The 12,662-nt window shown below is 35.6% G+C and overlaps 1 protein-coding gene across 1 annotated transcript in view; it reads right to left on the bottom strand.

The window, feature by feature from the left end:
• Positions 1–12,662, bottom strand: part of arfgef3 (ARFGEF family member 3) — a 973,876-nt gene that overhangs the window by 263,998 nt on the left and 697,216 nt on the right. The window lies entirely within an intron of this gene.

The raw sequence follows: 12,662 nt of genomic DNA, 5'->3' as shown, positions 1-12,662 counted from the left end.
AATAATAGAGTAGACAATAACAGAGTGATAAAAACCGTGTTGACAATAACAGAGTTGACTTAACAGAGTTGATGATAATAGAGTTGACAATAACAGAATTGACAATAACAGGGTTGACAATAAAATAGTTGACAGTAGCAGAGTTGACATTAACAGACAGTAGCTGAGATTTTGTCAATAACAGAGTTGACAATAATTGAGTTTACGGTAACAGAGTTAACAATAACAGAGTTGACGATAAAAGAGTTGACAGTACCAGACTTGACGTAACAGAGTTGGCCAGAGTGTATTGTTGAGTTTTTTTTTGTTTGTTTGTTGGTTTGTTTGTTTGTTTGTTTGTTTGTTTTGTAAAATTTCAATTGCTGAAACACAGAAAAAGTTGTGGCCAAATGAAACCCTCAGAGTGCATGTTAGCTAATGAAATCTTATTGTAAATTGTGACCAAAATATGCAAGAGTCATTAGTTTTAACTTTACCTCTTTATTTTTTTATACATTTCCTTATTTTAAATAGAGATAATACGGATTGATGTGTGGTCTAGTTTAGCAAATCTGGATATTAATCTTCTACTGCTATACTTAGCCAGACCCCTCTTACCATTTTCTACAAGGGAATGATGCACACAAAGAAAGGCCCGCCCCTACCTGATATTCAGTTTCAGCTATATACATAGTGAAAAAAGAGTCTCAGCAACTTCAGGTTCAAGCCGGACCTTAAAGGAATAGTAAAAATAAAAATAAAAACAATAAAAAAGGTCATCATTGATCATTTGCTCTAAACCTGTTTAAGTTTCTTTTTTACCTTTTGAACACAAATGAAGATATAGATATATTTTTAAATGTTTAAAACCGGTAACCATTAATTAGGAGTTTCCAACATTCTTCACAATATCTTCTTTTATGTTCAACAGAGAAAAACAGGAGTAAATAGTGGATCAATTTTCATTTTAGTGTTAACTCCCTTTAAGCTGAATTTAGATGTTTTCAGTCAGGTTTGTCTCATAAAGGTTAGTTCAGGTCATCATATCAACACACAGTATTGCTTCATTCTGGCACTGAGGCAGAAAATTAGATGATGTGGCGTCTCTGCTACCCTACAGTTAATCCGACATCATCCTGTCAGTCCGTGTGGTTTTACTCTCGTATTCTGGGATGAGCTACAATTTCAGAGAATCCCATGCATTTCCTTTTCTTTTTCTTTTCCTGAAAGGCAAAATATAAGTGCTTGGTGAAACATAACACATTATAGTAGGACTGCTCTCGCAAAAAACAAAAACATCTACACAAAGAAATATTGGTGCACAAAATTTTAATCTACCCATTATTTCTGTTAAAAACTCATTGCAGATCTTTTCTTACCGTTTTAGTTATATATTAAGGCTGATGTATACTTCTGCGTCAAGCTCATGCGTATGCTGATGCATAGCGCATGGATGCATAGCCCTCGCCATGGATGTCGGTGTTGCTGACGCGCTCCTCTACAAAAATGTAACTACACGTCACAATGACACGTATCGCAAGCTCTGTGATTGGTTGGCATATTGATCGAATCGCTCCAGTTGGACAATCTGAAATTAGTCAGACATTCACGCCACATTAACCAATCATGAGCTTGCTCTTGTAGTTGTCCAGGTATAGTTTCTGGAGGAGTTCCCTGAACTCTCAGAGCTGGGTGTAGCTGTGAAAGGATCTAGTGCACTCAGACACAGCACCGAACAAATCTATGCTGTTTTTCAGCCTTCCTAAAGCACATAAACACAGCTATTCTCTCAATAAAATCCATATTAGCTATTTAGCAACAAAGTCTCACCGGACAGACAGAAGCTCTGCCCATGACGTGAATCCGCGTCTATTGTGAAATTAATTTAATGCGCGAATGAAGCGAGTAAACTCAATGTTAACACAGTTATTTACGGGCAAATAGTGTGATTTATTTGTGCGTTTCATATCTGGTGTAAACACACTGTATGGAAGGTCATTTTCAAAAAACCATAATAGGCACTCTTTAATAATAGGCCACCAAATAAAACTACTTTTTAATAAAAGTGCTACCAAAGAAGCAAAGGAAAACCTTTTTCATGCATTAATAATGACATCAGTTTCACTAGATCTCAAATAAATGAACACTCGATCACTCAACGCAACCTTCATAAATAAGTCATATAAAAAAGAAGTCACCCAAGCATCATAACCGCTGTTTCTCGAGCATTGCGCATTTCTCCAGAAAGCGTTCAGGTCAGTGTCAAACATCTGGTGTGCTGAAACACAATCTCAACCTCTGCTCAACAAAAGACGCTCTGCTGGTTTAATGTGCGCGCAGCCATCTGGCCCGGTCACTGACAGACCGCCATGTAGAGCCACTTTAGATGGCAGGATTACTGGGCTGTGACGGATCCGGCGGGACGCTTCGGGGACTGGGGGGTCTGTGTCCCACGGCGGGGGGAACCTGATCGCTGCAGGGCATGAATGAGTGAGCGGCGGCCTGCAGCAGTGGAACGGGCGCCTGGGGAGAGGTGGCGCACAATGAAGCCTCTCAGCAGCCAGACAGAAGAAGAGGACAGAGATGCGGGAGAAAAAAGACAGCTGACCTCACACAGATGTCCAGCACGGAGGTATATGGAGGCAGGACAAGGCCCAGTGAGCCCACCTGTAGGTCATGGCAGGTTAGACCCCTGCAAACAGGATAGAATGAAAGGGCGGGAGTGATTTCTCGTGGGATCTGTTTATTTGTGAGGGAAACTGACAAACAGAGAGAACTTTTGGTCCGTTTGGCTGTGTGAAAGAAACTCTTTATTGTGAAATTTTGCAATGAGTTAGCCCACAACTCTGCTTTCATCAACTCTGTTATTGTCAACTTTGTTACTGTCAACTCTGTTACTGTCAACACAACTATCATCAACTCTGCTACTGTCAGATCTATTACAATCAACTCTGTTACTGTCAGCTGTGTTACCATCAACCCTGTTATTGTCAACTGGGTTACTGTCAACCTTGCTATCATCAACTCTGTTAATGTCAACCCAACTATCATCAACTCTGCTACTGCCAACTCTATTACAATCAACTCTGCTACCGTCAACTCTGTTACTGTCAACTCTGTTATCGTCAACTCTGTTACTGTCATCACTGCTATCAACAACTCTGTTATCGTCAAATCTGTTATTGTCAACTCTGTTACCATCAACTTTATTATTGTCAACTTTTATCGTCAACTTTGTTGTCAACTCTGTTACTATCATCTCTGTTTTCATCAACTCTATTATCATCAACTATGTTACTGTCAACTCTGCTATCCTCAACTCTGTTTCTGTCAACTCTGTTATCATCAAATCTGCTATCATCAACTCTATTACCATCAACTCTGTTATTGTCAACTCTGTTTCCGTCAAGTCTGTTACCTTTAACTCTGCTACTGTCAACTCTGTTATTGTCAACTCTATCATCGTCAACTCTGTTTCTGTCAAGTCTGTTGTTGTCAACTCTTATCCTCAACTTTGTTACGTCAACTCTGTTGTTATCTACTCTGTTTCCGTTATGTCTGTTATCAACAACTCTGTTATTGTCAACTTTTATTGTCAACTTTGTCAACACTGCTATTGTCAACTCTGCTACTGTCAACTCTGCTATCATCAACTCTGTTAATGTCAACTCTGTTATTGTCAACCCTGTTTTTGTCAACTCTGTTATTGTCAAATCTGTTGTCAATTCTGTTACCATTAACCTTGTTATTGTCAACTCTTATCGTCAACTTTGTTGCGTCAACTGTTTCCGTTAACTCTGTTATTGTCATCTTTGTTACCATCAACTCGGTTACTGTTAACTCTGTTATTGTCAACTCTTATCATCAACTTTGTTATTGTCAACTCTGTCATTGTCAACTCTTATTGTCAACTTTGTTATGTCAACACTGCTATTGTCAACTTTGCTACTGTCAACTCTGCTATCATCAACTCTGTTACCGCCAACCTGTTACTGTCAACTCTGCTATTGTCAACTCTGTTATCATCAACTCTATTATCATTAACTCTGTTATTGATAACTTTGTCATCGTCAACTCTGTTACTGCCAACACTGTTATTGTCAACTTTGCTACTGTTACTACTCTGCTACCCTGCTACTAATTAGAGATTAGTTTGTTAAAACTATTATACTTGGAAATTTGTTGAAAAAAATCCTCTCTCCATTAAACAGAAATTGAGGGAAAATGTACTTAAAGCTAAAAATTCTGACTTCATCTGTAGATTCCCAACTGTGTGTTTTTGCGTATGACAGATTTAGACTGTGGTTTGTTAGTCTGAAGTTATCTACTCTGCTACTTTGACCCCATGCATGTTTTCTCCAAACATGGAAATCAGCAGGTGCCCGGATCAAAGCCAATCAGCACACGGCATTAACCAGAACCGCAGTCATTTTCCAGACATTGTTTTTCCTTTTCTGCATGACCTGAATAAAAAAGTACTGACATTGACAGTGGCCTAACATTTCATGCACTGCAGGTAATTTATGTCCAAGAAAGTTCTACAGTTGAAGTCAGAGTTATGAGTCCCCCTATATATTTTTTCCCAATTTCTGTTTAACAGAGAGAAGACTTTCAAGACATTTCTAAACATAATAGTTTTAATAACTCATTTCTAATCACTGATTTATTTTATTTTTGCCATGATGACAGTGAATAATATTTGACTAGATATTTTTAAGATACTAGTATTCAGCTTAAAGTGACATTTAAAGGCTTAACTAGGTTAATTAGGCAAACCTTGTTTAACAGTGGTTTGTTCTGTAGGCAATCAAAACAAATATAGCTTAAGGCGGCTAATAATAATGACCCTAAATGGTCTTTAAAAAATATTAAAACTGCTTTTATTTTAGCCGAAATAAAACAAATAAGATTTTCGCCAAAAGAAAAAACCTAGGAAATACTGTGAAAAATTCCTGAATCTGTTAAACATAATTTGGAAAATATTTGATAAAGAAAAATTCACATGAGGATAAATAATTATGGCTTCAACTGTATTTGCAGTGCTTTCTGAACACTAAATGTTTTCCACATCTCCTCTTCATTTCTCTGCATCACTTACTCTGCTGACATTAGCTATAAAGTACGAAATCCAAACAAAGCAAAAGTGCACTAAGCAAATTGACCTTAAGTCACTGTGGTTTCAGCAGCTATGAATCGTAAACGTTCGTCTTCAGCAATTTTTTTTAAGCGCTGTGTGGAAAAATGAAAACTGCATGCATGACCGTTTTCTATAAACATAAATGAAAGTTCATGTTGAGGAAAGCCAGACGTGCTCTCTGGATATTCACAGACACACTTCAGATATTGCTGCCGAGCATATTTCATTAGAAACAGCACAACTCAAGAAAGAGCTTGACTCCACATGGTTATATTCTTGATCAGTTTTACTAACAAACCTTGATTCTGATGAATCGCATTATTATTATTTATTTATTTTTTTTCATGCTTATTCTGCAAACGCACCCCACACATTTCTGGAGAGCACAAAATACGTCTCAGGAGGTATTTTTTTTGGAGTTTTTGTTTTTGCAAATCCACCAGAGGTCACTGTGTACGCTTTTTGAGATCTCAATTTTCTCTCGTTATTGCCATTGCATAAATCCAGCGGAGGCCGCTGTAGACTGACTGAATGACCAACCAACTAAAAGCCAGACCCACCACCTTCCCTAAACCCAACCAATAGTGTTTTCAAAAGCATAGATTAACCAGCGTCCACCCACTTCTTTAAACCCAACCAATAGTGTTTTCAAAAGCAAGCACCGATTGAGCAGGGTCCACCCACTTCTCTAAACCCAACCAATAGTGTTTTCAAAAACACTGATTGACCAACGTCCACCCACTTCTCTAAACCCAACCGATAGTGTTTTTAACAATCCTGTAAAATAAAAGCCCTTGCCTGATTTTTTTACACGTTTTCAGATTTGACCACATTCTCATCTTGTTATTTACTTGTTTATTTTTATTTTTTGGCTTTTATTTTGTCTTACCGGCTTTCTGGACACATCATCGTGGTCAAAACCTCTGAGTCTCAAGTCTGCCAACGTATGCTTTGAACCACTGGACAAACTGGTAATGATGGTAAAGCCATCCACATGGAGCTAAGTGGTCAGCTGATAAACGCGAAAAGGAACGGTGACATACCGGCCCCTAGTGTTTGTTTTAAAGACGAAATGCAGCCATACGTACCTCTGGGTACATAATTAATGATCTCCAGAAATGTAAATAGGGCTATGTTTTCAGAATGAGCCTGTGTTGCATAACTATTTTTTGATCACGTTTTCACTTTAATTGTCAATAAAATGTCTCATTAAAAGCATCTTTACACTGGTCAAATAATTTTTAACTAACCCAGGCTCATTCTGAAAACTTAGTCATGTGGGCATTTCCAGAGACCGCAAAATACGTCCCGGGAGGTACGTATTTTGCAGTTTTTGTTTTTGTGAATCCGCGAGAGGGCACTGTGTGCGACTTTTCATTTCCCAAATCTCTCTCTGGAGTGCCATCCGCACCCGCTGTTCTCACGTAAACCCACTAGAGGGCACTGTAGAACGACTGTCCGTCTTATTGACTGAATGACTGACCAGCCGGCCGACCAATCGACTGACCCACCCTCCTCCTTCCCTAAACCCAACCAATTTTATAGATTGACCCATCCACCTGCTTACTTCCCTAAACCCAACCAACGATTTACAAAAGCCATCCAGAAAAAGAAAAGCCCTCATCTGACTTTTACCACGTTTTCAGATTTCACCACATTCTCACACTGTTATACACTTGTTTAGTTTATTTTTTGGATTCTGTTTTTTTCTTACTTGATTTCTGGAACAGCTCTTGCCCAACTCGAACCCCGTCGTCGATGTCAACTCTTCTCTGCGACTGAAGTTCGCCGACATACATGATGAGCTAACTGGATAAACTAGTTGCGTCGGGAAAGCGCTCCACACAAAGGTAAGCGGTTAGCTGGTAAACGCGAAAAGGAACACCGTCGTACCGCCCCGTAGCGTCCGTTTAAAAAAATTAACGTACCTCTGACTACATAATTCGCTGTCTCCAGAAACATCCACGGGACTACGTTTTCAGAATGAGCCTGTGTTGTTTTTAACAGCGTCATTAATATTTTATGTAAGTCATAAGAGCCTGATATAATATAGCATTAATAGGTGTATATAATATAGCCTATATACACAATAAAATATAATATTACAAAGGTCAATATAATTTAATACATCTATAATAAAATATAGGATATTATAATATATACCTAATAATATATAATATAGGCATAGCATAATATAATTTATGCCTAATATAATATAATACAATACTATATAACATAATATAGGGATAAAATTATATAATATATGCCTAATTTAATATAGGCATAATATAATATTATAGGCCAAAATAATTTAATAGACCTAGGCAATAATGTAGGCCAATATAATATATATATATATATATATATATATATATATATATATATATATATATATATATATATATATATATATATATATATATATATATATATATATAGGCATACTATAATATAATAAATATAATATATTGTAATATAATATATATTAATATAACCTATATGATGCCTTTGCATATGTTAAAAACTGCACCATTTGCTTCTAAAACTAATCAAATAATAGGCAAAGAAAGAAAGAAAGAAAGAAAGAAAGAAAGAAAGAAAGAAAGAAAGAAAGAAAGAAAACGTAGCTAGAATATTTCTCTTATTTTTGTTTGTAGCCTATTAGCATATTGCTAGCCCCAGGCGGTCCGCTCGGCAGGCGGAGACGCGTTAATCCGCCTTAAGAAAAGTGCATTTTTTTGAGTGTTTTCCATAACAACAGAGCAAACTTTGTGCTCCAAAAATCCCACTGTGTTTTTAAAAGAACGTTTGCATATAAATCCATTTAGAGCGACTGTATAGGGACGGGTTGTTTCCCTTTGACGACGTTTTCGTGATGGAGGGGATTATTATAGGGAGTTTTCCGACCCCTCGCATTCACGTTTCCTTTAACATCGATTTTGCGCCACCTTTAGCGAAGTACGTGGAGTTGATTGCAGACATGTGTCAGTCAAACATCATCATTAATCATTGCTGCCTATAGTGCATTTGATGGATTGGGCTTTAGGCTACAGTTTAAATCAGAATAGTATTAGCCCTCCTGCATATTTTTTTTTCCAATTTCTGTTTAACAGAAAGTTTTTTAGCCCCACAACTCATTTGTAAACATAATTGTTTTAATAACTAATTTGTTTTATCTCTGCTATGATGACATTGAATTATGTTAATTAGGCAAGTCTTAGGGTTAGGGTTAGGTCTTAGGCAAGTGTGTTATTGCTTAAGGGGGCTAATAATATTGACCCTAAAATGGTTTACAAAATTATTAAAACTGCTTTATATCTAGTAAAATTAAAACAAATAAGACTTTCTTCGGAAGAAAAAATGTTATAGGAAATAATGTGAAAAATGTCTTGCTCTGTTAAACATCATTTGGGAAATATTTGAAAAAATGAATAAAATAAAAATTCACAAGAAAGCGAATAATTCTGACTTCAACTGTATGAGAGCGGGGGACGAAAATTTTTAAAAGATAAAATTTTAGACAGAAATATAGTCTATGTTTGCTGTGGGTATAACTCATAAGTGTGGTCTATCAATATCAGGTGGTATTTTGTACAAATGTTGAACAACTTCAAAATAATTTTACTTTATAGTATAAAATATATATAGGTGTGTGTGTGTGTGTGTATATATATATATATATATATATATATATATATATATATATATATATATATATATATATATAGGCCGTATTATAGGCCTAATATGCTATATTATATCATGCTCTTACGACTTACATTTATTTACATTTCAGAAAAGGTAAATGAATAACCTTAAGTAAATTTGAAACCGAATCAGTCTATATAAACTTTTTCCTCAGTCAATATTCAATTGAAAAGCGCTTAAGAGCAGAGATGTAAATGTGGGCTTCTTGTTTGCAAACGGTGTTTTAGTGGGGGTGATAATGACGCGATCGCCTCTGCTGATATTAATGAACCATTGTCATGCAGGCCGATAACATTGTTTCTCTCTCTGCTTGACTCCAAATGTCATGCATGCCATTCATCAACAAAACTAACATTGTCTAAACGGGATTCTTTCAGGCGACACCTATTCCAGAGAAGTGTATTGGGTTGACTTGAATTTTAACATGCACTAAAAATGGGTTTTCCCTGAATGCTGTCTGTATTAAAGAAAGGTAATGATGTTAAAGAAAACATGCAACACTTTAAAATAGTGCTCTATTAGTTATTGTTAGTTGTATTTACTACATTGTAAAAAAAAAATCCATATATTTTTAAGCTGAATCAAATTAACCTTATGAGTCCATTGAACTTATATTATGGTAAACTGACTTAAAACAGCTCGTGTAACTTACAAAATTAGTTAGAACATGATTAACTTAGTTTAATAATTTACAGTGAACTAACAATGTTGTCATGATTGATCTTATTATTTGTACAGTGTATTTACATGAACAAGCAATACATTTATTACGGTAATTATTAGTGTTTGACGTTAATTATGCATTAGTTATTGTTGACTATGATTAATAAATGCTTACCCAAGGTTAGTCATACTTTTTAATGTTAGTAAATATAGCCAATGGACCATTATTTTAAAATGTTGCCTAAATATAAACATAAATAAAATGTTTAGCTATTTTAAATATGTGTAGGGTGGACAACTTATTTTACTTTTATTTTTTATTGTACACTATAAAACCCAACAGTCAACTTTATCAAATGAGTAACTCAAAATTGACTGAAAGTTAATTCTACTCATTTGAAAAGAGTTATGAACTCAGTGTTGAAGGAAATGAGTTAATTAAATGCATCATTACTTCAACCAAATGGAGTAAGTTCACAGTACTTATATAGATTTGTTTTTTTTAACTCAAATTGTTTGCTGCAATTGGTTTCCTCAAACGGTTTGAGTTGCCCTAACTTTTTGGGTCTTACAGTGTAGTATCTAATTGGCTATAATTATTTTAACATCCATAAGATGGAGCTAAATGTCTCTTTCTGTTGCGTTTGTCCTGTGTAGGCCTACAATAACCACCATATTTGAGTTGAAACTTGTCGACATTACTAACTTGTACACTGCAAAAAAATATAAGATCGATTAGTCCTGACAGCATATGTTTAAGGTCATTGTAACTTAAAAGTAATCATGTTCTAACTTAATTTTATAAGTTAGGCAATCAGTTTTAAGTCAGTTTAACATAATATAAGTTTAATGGACCCATAAGGTTTATTTTATTCGGCTCTATTTTATTTCTACAGTGTAAGCTAATTATAATATAGTTAAATAATTGTGCTTATATTTTGTGTATAACATTGAGGTACAGTACTTATATTGAGGCTGCTTCATCACCCGAGACCCATCTCAAACACACACCAGTGAACTTTTTCACTACTTTTAGACTAACATCACCTAATTACGTTAGCTTAATTAGTGCTATAAATAAAAATGGACGCATGGCAAGCGGCCCTGAAGCAAGGCTCCTGCTGATCGGCTCTTACTGCTCCAGTTTCCAGGTTGATTGTATTTGTTAATTAGCTGCTAACAGCATGATAATGCGTGCTTGATGGATAGCCGTGTGTGTCCCTGGCATTCGGCCCTGTGTGTGCTGTTCCTGGCCAACATTTTTGACGACTAGTTTTCGTAATAAATGCGTAATACTAACTATACGCATCACCCACTGTGGTTTATCACCTTTGTTTCGAACTTTAAATCCACTTATCACATTGTTGAATAATTTATGCCGTAAATTTCATCAAAGTCTACCAACACAGCTTCATATCATGGAATGTAAGTTGCGTCTTATCTCGCGCGAGTTTAACAAAGCTTACAAATGCCATGTTTCCATCATTTCTCCCCCCTCTGCCCAATAGCCCGCCCGTATCTGTTTTTCATTTAAACTTTTTTTTTAACTTCTCCGACCCTAGAGACATAATTATACACATTTTTCTTTCCGAAAGTCAGACGGACTCGCAAACTGAGCCGAGTCTAATGCGGTGCAAAAACACAATTAAATGCTTGCTTAAAACATTCGGTAAACACACAGACATGCAACTAACTGTATCGTGTAGATGTTCAGCCATGTACAGGCCTACTTCAGATAAATAAATAAAGGGAAAGTACAAGATGTTGAGTAGCTACGGCTTTAAATATAGCTTGCACTGCACAAAATTGTGGTTAGTGGGAAGCTGGAGGCTTTAATTAAGACACTAACAAATAATCAACAGAACAAATATCCAACAAAATAAGAATATATTCTTTTGAAGCCAGGTCAGATTAAAGATTTGTGTTGTAAAGTAGCCTATTTATTTATTTATTTATTTATTTATTTATTTATTTATTTATTTATTTATTTATCCCAGCAAACACTTTTATGTTTAATAGACGTCTAATAGACATCTAAAAGTAAACAGCTTGGCTAAAACGAGGCTAAACTTCACTGAAAAAAAATATTCAAAGATGATTCCTTGGATTTACTTAATTTCTTTAAGTTAAGGGGTTGTAAACAATTTATTTGGGCTAAATATAAACAAACAAATTAAGCTGAAAATTATAAAATTTAATTTGTTTGTTTAAACTCAACACATATAAATTGTTTGCAACAATTTAGCAGACATAATTTTCTCTAATAGACGTCTTGGAATAGTCCAAAACTAGTCGTCAAATAGACAGATCAGACAGACTGTAAATGTGTAGTCATTCATTTCTGTATTTTTGATGACTAGTCTAGTTAGGCCTATTTTTAGATGTCTATTAGATTTTCACTGACAGCCCAAATTTAGTCTTGGTTTAGCACAGACGATATGTTTAGACGTCTATTAGACATGTTTTGAAAACAAAAGATGCTTGTCAAATAACAGCAAATATGAATAAATGTTAAGAAGGGAGTTTAAAACAGGCTAATATATAAAAGTTTTGTTGTTGTTGTTGTTAGCATGTGTAGTCTTTTTTTATATTTGAGTCAAAATGATGATACATTAGTACTGCAATTTACAAAAGCCCCCCACTAAAATGTTGCTAATTTATTGTAATTTTGCTAATTCATACTTATTTGTAAATTACACACAGTCAAGAAGAAACGATTTACCCTATAATGTGGCACTTTTGTAATTATCTACCAAATTAGCCTGGAAACTTTAGCAGAACAAAAGGAGAAATTTTGAAGAATGTGCTGGTCACTTTTTTATGTAGTTTTCTAATGTCGGATGGTATTGCAAATGTTTCACTTTGCGTTCTAAATGTTTGGCAACTCCTTGCATAAATCCATTTACATGCATTCAAACTGCCTAACACATGATGTTTGCATTCCTTTCTGAAGCTTGATATCAATATTCGTACAGTCGCTTTGTGAAAAAGACATTCCTTGCATTCCGCAGAAGAACGCGCTAATGCGGGTCCAAGGCAGCATGCGGGTGAGTAAACCAGATTAATTTGGGAGTGCACTATTCCTTTAAGTCAGAAGTGCAGCTTTTCCACAGAAGCAGAGGGCCGAGTCGATTGCCAGTCAAGGTGACGTCAGACCGATCGAGAGACGCGCTCG

Source organism: Danio rerio, chromosome 13 (genome assembly GCF_052040795.2).
Source record: "Danio rerio strain M-AB ecotype USA chromosome 13, GRCz13ab, whole genome shotgun sequence".
Lineage (NCBI taxonomy): Eukaryota > Metazoa > Chordata > Actinopteri > Cypriniformes > Danionidae > Danio > Danio rerio.
This window is presented reverse-complemented; position numbering and strand designations above follow the sequence as displayed.